The sequence below is a fragment of the Ambystoma mexicanum genome, chromosome 5q, assembly GCF_040938575.1.
Source record: "Ambystoma mexicanum isolate Mex_15411 chromosome 5q, UKY_AmexF1_1, whole genome shotgun sequence".
Lineage (NCBI taxonomy): Eukaryota > Metazoa > Chordata > Amphibia > Caudata > Ambystomatidae > Ambystoma > Ambystoma mexicanum.
Genome location: NC_090933.1, coordinates 236,547,670 through 236,559,963, shown reverse-complemented (window position 1 = coordinate 236,559,963; position 12,294 = coordinate 236,547,670).

The window sequence follows — 12,294 nt, the reverse complement described above, 5'->3', positions numbered from 1 at the left end:
TTGGTTGGGGCAGGTCCATAGGGGGCCCTGGTGGCATCTGGGCCAGAAGACGGCACAGAGAACGACTGGCGTATAGTATGCACAGAGGAGGAGAGGGCCGTAAGAGAGAGCGACACATGGAGGAAACCCCCTCCCAACTGGGCCACGTTTGCACACATCTCTTCGTGATGACGTGCGTCGTCCCCCCAGGAAGCATGAATGTCACGTGTGCGCAACGCAACACCAATCAGGACGGACTCAATCCTGTCATGGATCCCCACGTCTGCAGGTAGAGGAGTGCCAGATGACGTGGACCTCCCCCCTACCTGCAGACTGGCCTGCGACAGGGCTTCCCTGCTGGTGCATGGTGATGCAGTCACAGTGTCAGGGACAGTGACATGCACAGGCCCCTCCACGGCGACTTGTGCTGCCTCCTGTCCCTGGACTGCACCACTTGCACCAGTGGTACCACCCCATCACACCCCATGTGCGGCTCTGAAGCGGCCTCCTCCTCCTCCGTACACACCACCAACCTGGATGGCTCTGCACCGTCTTCTGCCGTTGCCAGCCCCTGTGGGGGCTCACCCACCCCTTGCGCTGCAGCCGTAGTGGTTGACATGGCACCAGTCCCCTTGCTTCCGGATGATCGAATTACCTGGGAGGGTGACTGGGCCTAACGTCGCCGGCCGGTGGAGGCATCCCTGCCGCTTTCCTCCACAGCGCCGTCTCCACCCTCTTCTTCACTCGCCGCTGTGTAAAGGGAGACATTGAACACAAGCATCAGATTACTGTACAATAGTCACCTAGACAGAAATCAATAGCACATGAGTGGCACTGTCAAACGTCACTTCCATCATATCCCTCCACAACACATGGGTCAGTGCAGGCAACACACATGCAGAAACAGGCATGACACATGCAACACACATTTGCATCCATGTCCAAGGCACCATACAAACATCCAATGGTGGGCTGAAGCTCACATGCATTATGGGACATGCTGATCACATGCACACACATCACCGGGGGGTCATGCTTCTGGCCCTGTACACCCTCAGACACAGTGGATACAAGGATGACTAGGCTGTATCAGTGAATCAACACATCATCACGGACATGTGTCATACATCCATGGTGTTTACCAGTCACTCACACACTACTCAGACACACAGACATGTACACCATGCATGTCCATGACAGCAGCACCCATCTCTCACACCCCAAACATGTCCAATTACAGACACAGGCATGCATACATGTGTGCATTCCGCATGCTGCTCCGCATGATGCATTGTAAGACATACACCATCCATGTGGGTCACGCCTGACTGGACTCACATGCAGCACCATCATGTCCCTGCACACACACATCCATACATGACCCATGTCACACATACAGCCAAGTAGCTAACTACCACCACACTGCAAGATGCACTGTTTTAAATGGGAATGCATGGGCACTTACGGCTTGACTCCAGATGGGCCTGCATCCTGAGGATCTGGTGGTGAAGCACTGGGCGAATGCGCTCCAGGACCCTCATCTGCTGGTTGGTAAGGTGGACCCGGCACCCACTGCATCCGCTACGTCCAAGAGTTGCCGGGCCTTCTTGAGGGTCCTGGACTTGTAGTCCTCCCAGCGCTTCTGGATGTGTTTGATGTCACAGGGTGCCACCCCCTCCACGTTGATGGCACCCTCTATGACCTTCCAGATCCTCTTACGTCCTTCATTGTCAGCGCACGATGGTGAGAAGAGGGAATCATAATGCCCCAGGACTTGCTCCATCAGGATGCCAACTTCATTGGCAATGAAGATGGCAGCCCTCTGCCTCTGTGCTGGGGGGTTGCCACTGGTGCCGGATGGTGTTGTGTCGGACATGGCAACCCCCGAGGCAGGTGTGAGTGGGCAACTGGGTCCTGGGGCTGGGCTGTGGAGCGATGGAACACCAGTCGGGAGTCTTCTGTTCCAGCAGGGGTGGTCACAGCAACTGGACCCCTGCAGATGGCTGATGTGCAGGCACCAAATGGCAGGGCACTGTTGGCGGCAGGCAGGCAGCAGCAGATGGCTCGTAGGAGGCTCCCCGGGAGAATGGGGGGCAGGAAAATGACCTTCTGGGCAGGAGCGTGGTCTTCCGTGTGTTGTCGCGTGGCCTGCTTGATGCAGAGTGAATTGGCACGTGAAAAAACAGCATGTCAGCGTTTAATTTGAGGAAAGGGCCTTAGAGCGTAAGCGCGTAAGTGACGTAATGTGTGCGGGCGGTTCCCTCGGCACGGGTGCATAGTGAATCCGCACGTGCAAAAACAGCACATCCGCGTGTGACTGCGTGTAATTCGAGGAAAGGCCCTTAGAGCGTTAGTGCGTAAGTGACATGGCACGCATGGGTGTTTCTGTGGGCAGGGGTTAAAGGTGCGCGTAGGACGCCATTTTCTTGTACGTGCTTTTTGTGTAGTGCGAGCGGGTGATTCTTGTACTTCTTGTCGGGTCACATGCGATTACTTCGCAATGGTTGCAGTGCGTACTCCTTGTTTACTGAGACAGAGCTCAATTCTTCTTTTGGCGGTGGTGTTGCCAACGCACCCACGCACGTCTTTTTCATGTTCTTTTTCCAGGCAGATGGTGAGTCGCGCATGTATTTTTCCACTGTGGTTGCTCCTGTGTGTCGCGTACCCATTCAGAGGTCATTGTAGCCTGCGTTTACCACGCGTACACTTTTTTAGTGTTTCTGGGTGCCACAGCGTACTGCAGGCCCTTCATTCCACGCACGTAGGCTACCGAGGGGTCGCCTGCACGTAATATTCCCCCAGGGCTCACAGACAGCCTTGCTAGAGCACAGGGACAATTGTTTACTGCACCTCCCATTCGCACAAGAACATCAGTGCCATGGTTGGGAGGTGACCAAGTGCTAAGGGAGGCAAAGGTGGCTGACCTCCAACAGGTGTCCACGGTACGGGATGTGGCCAGGATGAGCAGGGTGGCCAGGGTGGCAAAGGTGGCAATGGTGGGCAATGTGGGCAGGGTGGCTTAAGAGGGCAGTGTGTCCAGGACCATTCATGGACACCTATGCCCCCCCTGGGTTGGGGAGATGCAGCTAATACCATCCCAGCTCAGGCCCTGTTAAGCCAGCCCGGTTTGGTCACAGAACTGGCACGGGATGACTCACAGTCCGACTTCCGTGTCACGAAGTCAAAGCCACGTGTGATGGTGAAACTTGCAGTCACCAGGCCACGTGGATCTGGGACAGCAATGTCATCTGCTGCCCCAAGTAGCCAGGGTGAGGAGGCAGGAGGGGCAGCTGCAGCTCAATCCACCCCGGCTCTGAGTCACCCAGCCGGGACAGTGTTGGTCCCAGACCATCACACCAAGGCAGTTGTCCCGCTTGGTCCTGGCAACAACACCCAGCAGCCAATGCCTGCAGTGAGACCTTTGGTCATCGTGCCATTGCCTGCTTCCAGTGGCCAGTCCACCTGCGCTTCAGCCCCTACAGACCAGAGTGGCGTAAACCACTCAGTGTCCACACCACCTCTCAAGAGGAAGAAGTGTGCTCTTGCGGAACAGGCTGGGACCCCAGACACGGCTCGCCCCTCCGGCACGTCAAGGCAGCAGAGTTTCAATTATGTGGAACTAGACACACTTGTTGGCTACGTATCGGCACATGGCCGTGACATGCTGGTGACTGCTGGGTGCAAGAATATGACTGCTCAGCGTAGGGCCCACTGGCAGTGCATCGCGGACCAGATTAGATCCCTTGAATTTGTGAAGCGCACAGCTGATGATTGCTCAAAGTGTTGGAATGACCTCAAACGCCGAGCAAAAAACAAGCTGGCTTCCAATTATGTCTCTACTCTGGTGACTGGCAGTGGGTCTCCACCAGAGGAGGATGAACTCCCAGAACATGAGGCAATCGCTGGAGGGTTCATCGCAGAGGATCAGATCCAAGGTGTGGGAGACCTACCAGATCTTGAGACAATGTCCGGTGAGTGCCCATGCGTGAGTGTCCAGACCATGTGTATGTTGCTTGGGTGATGTGTTCTAATTGAGTGCCAGGTTAGGCTGTGTAGTCATGACTGCTATATGTGACCCATGTGGTGCCTCCAAGCCATCCCCTGCCCTTGGATTTGGATTTTCACAGTATCCCTACTGACCGCTGAAAACATTTTGTACATTATGACTGCACTTGACCTTCAACTGCGATCATGCCACAACATTCTTAATACAGTTTTTCTCTTCATTCTGCCTGATTGATGGAATCATTTGCGTGATAAACGCACATTTGTGTGCCGTCTGCCCCAAAATCACCATATTTCAGGCAGGGATTTCCCCCCACAAAGCCCCACATTTGTTTGCTTTTTATGCAAATGATTTCTTCAATCAGGCTGATTGATTGCTGTGCACCTACACATGCACTGCACCCGATCACTCTGAGCCCTGTTTGAATGTTCAACATGACAATTGACTTGTGTCATGTCCAAGTGACCTAACATTGTTGTATCCATTTGCCTTCCATCAGTGTACTTGTACACACTGGCTGTGTTGCAGCGTGTGACACATGTGTGTTTTGTCACACTCTTTCGCATGTTCTATTTGATGATGTGCATCTCACATGGATAGGCAACAGTACTGATTTACTACGATCTAGGTGTCCTTGTCAGTCTGGCATGGCTATGCTACGTGCCATCTGTGTGCTGGCATGTGTCATGTTTGTGGATTGTCCATGCCACTCACAGGATAATGTGTGATGCAGGTGCTATGCACCATGCAGCACATGTGTTGCTTTTCCATTTTGGAGTCCTGAGTGTCTGCTTTCAGGGTCCCCTTCCACTTCATTGCCACTGCATGCATGCCAGAGTTTGTGTCATGTGTGACATGTCTCATTAATGTATTAGATGTGTACATTGTGATGCCTATGTGTGTCGGCTGTGCTGTTCATGCATATTACATTTCTTTTCTTTTTGTGCAGGTGATGAGGCACTAGATGCTGTGGAGGAGGAGGAGATGGCGCAGGGGCAGGAGTACTCAGAGCACCAACCAGGCATCAGTGGAGGATGTGGGGTGGTGGTGCACGTAAATCCATTAGTCGTAAAGACCATCCTGTCCACGGGTGTCTCTGGGTACACTTCCGATGACCTCTATGGCTCAGGTGCTGAATCAGACATTGAGACAAATGTCCCGTCGCAGATGAGTGTTTCTGGCAGGGATTCCCATCTGTCCAACGCACCTGCACTGGGGGTAGACCCCTCAAAGACCCATTCAGTGTTGGAATGTCCGCAAGTGGCGGTTATGGATTCAGGGTCACACTCCCCAATATTTGCTCATGTTCCTGGGCCAGCAGATCGAAGGAGGAATGCAGTGCTGCAGCCTAAGGCAGTGCCAGCACAGCAAGGTGCACATCCCCTTGGGGCAAACAGGTGTCATGTCCGGCAATGCGGTGGCCGTGCTCCGCCAGGCAATACTGTGTGGGAGAACTGCATTTATGCTATTGCAGCACAACAGGGGGCATTGTGTGAGATGATGGCTCAGGCCATGGATAGGGTGGCCACAACCATTCTCCCCCCAGAAAGGCAGGTGGAGCTCCAGCAGCAGGCAACGGAGTCCACATGCCGCTCACACAGGGAGGACATGTTGGCCACCGACAGGGACTGACGGGCTGAACTGGAGACTCTGCACAAAGCCATATCTGCAGAGGCACAGGCCCACAGGCATACCCTGAGGATAGAAAACACCTCCCTCAGAGCTACTCTGGGTGCACTTGAGGTGTCACAGAGTACAAGGTCAGAACAGCAGCTGGAGCAGCTAACACACACAATCTCAGCTGAGCTCCAGGCAACCCGTGAGCAGATCCGGGCATCACGCCAGGCCTTGCAGGCAGAAGTCCATGCTACCCGTGAGGTTCTGCATGGGGATCTCCGGACCATCATCCTGCAAAACCAAACCTTTCAGACCTGCATGCTTGCTGCCATGGAGGAGCCTGCCAAGGCTTTGCGTGGTTTGCCTCCCATACCACGCACACCTTCTAATGTAGCACCAGAGGGTGGTGACAGCGACGGCAGCTCTCCCACTATCGGGTAGCCGTGCAGGCCATGAGCCCATGGAGGTTTTTTTTTGTTCTCAACATCCACGCATGTGGGTGTTGGGGTGCACCCTGTACCTCCTCCCTCCTGGGTGTCTCCCCCCCCCGGTCAACCCATGGCCATTTTTCATTTTTATTTTTCATTTTTCATTTTAATTTTCATATTAATTTATCATTTTGATTTTTCATATGAATTTGAATTTGCATTTTTCCTTTTGATTTTTCATTTTCATTTTTCATTTTCATTTTCATTAGAATTTTTAAGTTTAATTTTTCTTTTTCATTTTATTTTCATTGTTTATTTTTCATTTTCATTTTCATTTTTCATTTTCATTTTTTATGTTTTCCTTTTTTGTTTTTATTTCATTGTTATTTTTCATTTTTATTTTTATTTTTCATTTTTCACTTTTATTTTCATTTGTCATTTTGATTTTTTATATGAATTTGAATTTGAATTTTTCCTTTTCATTTTTAATTTTAATTTTTAATTTTAATTTTTATTTTTCATTAGAATTTTTCATTTGCATTTTTAAGTTTAATTTTTCATTTTCATTTCATTTTCATTTTTCATTTTTCTTTTTCATTTTCATTTCATTTTCATTTTTCATTTTCATTTTTATTGTTGTTTTCCTTTTTTGTTCATAACTTTTTTTTTCCTATTGTACATTCATGTTACAGTGTGTTGCTTTGTGTGGCACACGTAGGCATCCACTGTGTGTTCCAGCTGGGCCCATGCAGGCTTGTCCTGTGTTTGTGTTTGAAGGTTGCGGTCCAGACACATATGCCACTCCTGCTTCCCCTTTCCATGGGCTTGCAAGGGTGTCTCCGTCTGACAGTAACTTACACAGAGGGATTGGGCTTCCATCAGTTGTGTGGCCAGTCTGTAGTCCAAACTGTGTATACACCCCTAGTGGGGATTTCTGATGATGTCTCCACTGCATGGTCGATTTGCATATTGTATTCCATACTGCCCATTATGCATCTTTGCATGTAGCTTCTTCATGTCTTAACTTGCCTGTCTCCATTGCAGATGCAGTTCGTGGTGTATGCTGTACCCTGCCACATTTACCTACCAGCAACACACTGGAGATGGAAGTGGTCGATGTGCTGCCTTTGTCAGGTTGTAACACTTGTACTATTGTGATTGGTTACTGTCCTACGTTGCCACTGTTGGGTCTTGTATTCATTTTTTCTCTTGCTGGTAAGTATTTGTTCATGTGTGCTGTTTCTTTTTCATAGGTCAGAGGGAATTGTCTCTGGCCTGTTTCCATTTGTGACGGTGCACTTTGTGACACTTGTGTGATGTGTTGTGCATTGATTTGGTTGCTTTGACATTGCATGCCATGCCATGGTGTCATGGGCGACTGAGATGGGGTTTGGGAGGGGTTGGGTGACATACCAGTATTTGGGTGAGCTGTTTTGCAAGGGGGTAGTCGAAATGCAGCATTAATGTGTGCCTTTTACTGACACAGCATTGGGTCTTTTTAAGTAGCTAGGGATGCACACAATGTAGCACGGAACAATTTCAGGGTGGTATGGTTGTGACAGTTGACTGTCCCTTTTTTCATCATCAATTGTCAGCTGGTATGTGCCAGGCCTGTGTGCACTCCACAGGGGTGGAATTTTAGGTGAAAAAATTTGCCACAAGCTGGGTACGGGCTGCCTCACCACGTGCCCTTTCCCCTCCCATGCGCAGTGGCCATGCATGTGGTTGGGGATGTGGGGCACCACCATGTACACGGGCATGCCCCGCCGGGTTGCATGTTGTGCAGGACACATGCTGCGACTGCACACTACTGGGGCACAGGGAACAAAAACGTGACTTCAGCACTCCAAATGTGCGCTCCACTATGCCCCGGGTTGCAATATGGGCTGTGTTGAATTTTACCTGGGGTGGTGTGGTGGGGTTCCGTATTGGGGTCATCATGGGGTCATCATGTAGGTGCTCAGAGGGTAGGCACTGTCCCCTGGGGAGGTGATAATGGTTGTCAATAGTTGGGTTTTGCCATTTGTCAGTGTCTGACATGCATGCATGTGCCGAGCCATTTCTACTCACCAATGAGCCATGTGTTGCCATGCCTCCCAGCTTCCAGGTCCCGGGTTAGGGGTGACATTCTGAATATGAAACTACCATGATTGGACCCCGGATAGTTGGCATATACAGAGGTGATGATTCCCTTGGCATCACATAGAACCTGCACGTTGATGGAATGTCAGTGCTTGCGGTTTCAATAGATGTGCTCAGTGGCCCTAGGAGGACGTAGAGCCACGTGGGTGCAATCAATGGCACCTAGCACTTTGTGGAAGTGTGCCACCCTGTAAAGGTCCTGGACCACAGCCTGCCTTTCTGCAGGTGTTCTAGTCATGTATATGTGTCTGCGGACTGAGGGGCATGCAGTCATGATCGCCAACACCTGATGTAGGCAGCATGACTGTGTGGGCTATGAGACACCCCAAACTATGGCACTTGTCTGCTAAAATGACCCAGTAGCCAAGAAATGCAGTACATTGAGCACCTTTTCCAAGGGGCTCAGTGTTTGGGAGCACAGGGTGGGTGATGTGAGGTCATCCTCCCACTCAGCAACCAGTTCTAGGATGATATGGGGTGGAAACCTGTACCTGCCATAGACCTGGTCATCACGCATCCCAAAAAGGCTGGTCCTGTGTAAAATAATGCGGGGCCTGGCTATCCTCCTCCTCCTGCAGTGTCCCACAACCACTGCTGTGAGGAACGGTATATTCATCGTAGCGTATGAGCTTGTTGTTTGCGAGCACTTTTACACTGCGTGGGGCTGCTTACGCCTGCTTCCGACTGCCGAACGTGTTTCTGGATTAGCACGTCTTTTGTGGCACGCATGTTTCCCCAGTTCGATTCGATTCCATGAATACGTGTTGTTAGAGTGCATGTGGGCGTTGCGAGGATTTATCAGCGGTACCTCCCCGTAATACCCACATTTAAACGTGTGTTCCCCATTCTGCGTGTTCTGCCCCCTTTTTAGGTGTGTGTGCTGCCCTATGTGTGCCTTCACTGTCCGTCTCGCGCACAGCCTTTGGGATGTTGTAATGACGTGTGCGCCACACGCGGATTCAGCACACATCTCAGGTAAGCCACGCGCAGCACATTCCATGTATCGACAAACGGCTGCGTGCATGGCTTACGCACGCGTGCGCTGCGATTTTTGCGCTTGCGCTCCCCTTTTCAGCACACATTAATTCCATTAATTACCCTGTAAATGAAATCCCTTGGCACAAGAAAGAATACATTGTTTCCTTTGAGCGCAACACATAATGATGCACCACAGAATACACATAAGTGAACTGTCGCTGACACATAACAAACATGACAGACACTTAGAAAATATTTACATGTTTCAAATTAGCACAAATAACCCCCCAAAAAATAAATGTGCACAACAATTCTACGATTGTATTCTTCCACTCTCTCTACTGAAGGTAACTCATCTCAAATGTGCCGTGACTCTGTGTGAAAGTCTTTAATTGCTATCCACTGTGAGAAGGAGGGGCTTAAAAACCCCACGAGAAGCACGGAGTGCAGCTGAGTCAGCTGAGTTAAGCAGTTGTCTGTGTGGAGTGTGTGTGCTGTGACACTGTGTGAGAGTCTTTCACTGCTATCCACTGCAAGGAGAAGGAGGGGCTTAAAAACTCCAGAGAAGTGCAGAGCGCAGCGGAGTCAGCTGAGTTAAGCAGTTGACTGTGTGAAGTTTGTGTGCCGTGACTCTGTGTGAGAGTCTTTCATTGCTATCCACTGCCAGGATAAGAAGGGGCTTAAACAACCCAGAGAAGCATGGAATGCAGCAGACTCAGCTGAGTTAAGCAGTTGACTGTGTGGAGTTTGTGTGCCGTGACTCTGTGTGAGATTACAAATCTCAGCAGCACTTGGAGAAGGTTGTAGTTGCTAGCCGTGCGCCCGTTGGGCCAGCTGTGAATAATCAGCAACAGCATAAAATGGCCAACGGCGTACGGCAGGTGTAGCTTATTTTGTGTCGGCAGCAGGAGATGGGCGTGTCAGGACTACAGTGTGCGGCGGCTGCAGTACGCTCTATGAGGGAGCACAGACTATCGGCAGCGGACGGAAAAGTGAATGCAGTAACTGTTGCGTCCAGGACAGCTCACAGGCCTCCCGGACATGAGATAAGTACAGGGAAGGTGTTGGAACATTGGGCGGCGGCGGGTGGATTGTTTCATTGCTGTCAGTTACAGGCGGATCACTGCTGCGTCCGGGACGGCCTGCGGGTCTCCCGGACCTAAGATAAGTGGGCACAAAGAGTTTGTCAGGATTCGTTACTTATATTCAGCTGTGGATCATGATGAATACGCTGCACGTCATTTCACGTGTTCAGTAATATGTGCGGGTTGGAGTTTAACCCTTTTTGAGTACTGAAGGACGCTCTTAGGGGTGTGGGAAAGTCTCTGCATTCCCAAAGGGCATATGGTGCCTACATTTATGTTTACAAATCCATGTTGCATGTTACGTTCATGTTCATTGCTTATACGTGCCTGGTGGCCATGTGTTTGTCTATCATTGTGAGTGTTCACCCAATTATGTAGGCGTAATCTACTTACCATTTATGTGAATCTTTGTATGTGAGTCTTGCTTCCCATGAACCTTATATACATGTAACAAGGTGTATGTATATTAAGACAGTATTCTATTGCCGGTACCCTGTGCTCACAACACGTATTAAGAGTTGTCAAAACACAGGGAGGTATATGTAAGATCTGGTATGACTGTTACATGTGCAGAGTGTTACAAGTAGAAAAAATAGGTAGGGTTTTTTCCCCGTTGTTTCCCCTCGTCCTATCCAAATTAGGTGCTCCCTCAACCTCTTTCCGGTGTTCCTATACTCCCCTACCTATCCACAACCTCTCCTTAACTCCTCTTCCCCCCATTGGCTGCCACATGGTGTCCTGTTTAATACTATCGGGTATCTGTGCCAACCACGGTTGGAGGGTCGACTTTCATTCGGCTTCTGTGGTTCGGGAGAGAGTGTCGAATTCTCTCCCCTTGTATTTTGTGTATCATTGACATAATAAGCCACACCCATATTGGGATACTTTTAACCACCCAAGCCAAATGGAAGCAACACCTCCGCCTTTAGCCGATGTGCTAAAGGCACTTCAGGATATTCAGGTAGAGTTGGCACATGCTCGACAAGAGTCAGATAATCTAAAGACACAAGTCCAGAGCTTGGTAGCCCAGAGAACCCCGTTGGAGAGTAACAGGGCAACAGGCGCTTCCACAAGTCAAAATCCCACAGTAATTGTTCAACCTCCTAGTAGTGTTCCTCTGGCAGCACCGGAGCGTTTTACGGGAGATCCCTGAAAATATATGATGTTTCTCACTCAATGTAGACTGCATTTTTTGTGCAAACCTACAGCATTCGAGATGATAGAGGCAAGAACCGCTTTTGTAATCTCCTATTTAACCAGGGATGCAGTGGCTTGGGCTATGCCATTGGTACAAAAAGACGATCCGTTGTTATATAATTGGGATGGTTTTTTAGCAGAATTTGGCAGACTATTTGACAGACGAGCTCAGGACAAGGAACTGTTGGGATTAAAACAAGGAACTAGGGATTTGGTCACCTATGTAACACAGTTTAACAGGCTGGTAATTGAAACAGAGTGGCCGGTGGCCAAGCAAACTGTGCTATTTTATCAGGGGTTACGTGAGGAGCTCAAAGATGCCATTGCCCAAGTTGAGCCGCAACCCAGTATGTGTACGGCAATGATTGACTTGGCATTACGATTGGATCATAGGATGAATGAGAGAAGAGGGGACAAGAAAAGACCAGAGGTAGTTCCATTTGCACGATTGGATCGAGGTCGGGGAGGCAGGATGAGTGAAGTAGAGTCTATGCAGATTGGCAGTATAAGAGGGCCATTGTCAGCCAGTGAAAAGGAGCAACGTAAAATGAACAAATTATGTCTTTAATGTGGGCAGGCGGGACACTTTATACGGACTTGTCCCAACACTCCGCAGAAGAAGGTCGGAGGTGAAAAGAGTACCAAGGAAGCGGGAAAAGAGATGGGCCGATCATAGGGGGACCACAGGTGTCAGGCCCGAAAGATGTCAGGTTCCCCAGATGGGTGGCAAATACAGTGGGGAGTAAAACTTCTCATTTATACATTTTGGTAACATTATGTTTTGCGTGCACTAAACAAGAGGTGATGGCCATGGTAGATTCCGGGCTCCAGGTAATTTTGTAGATATTACTTTTGCTAAACA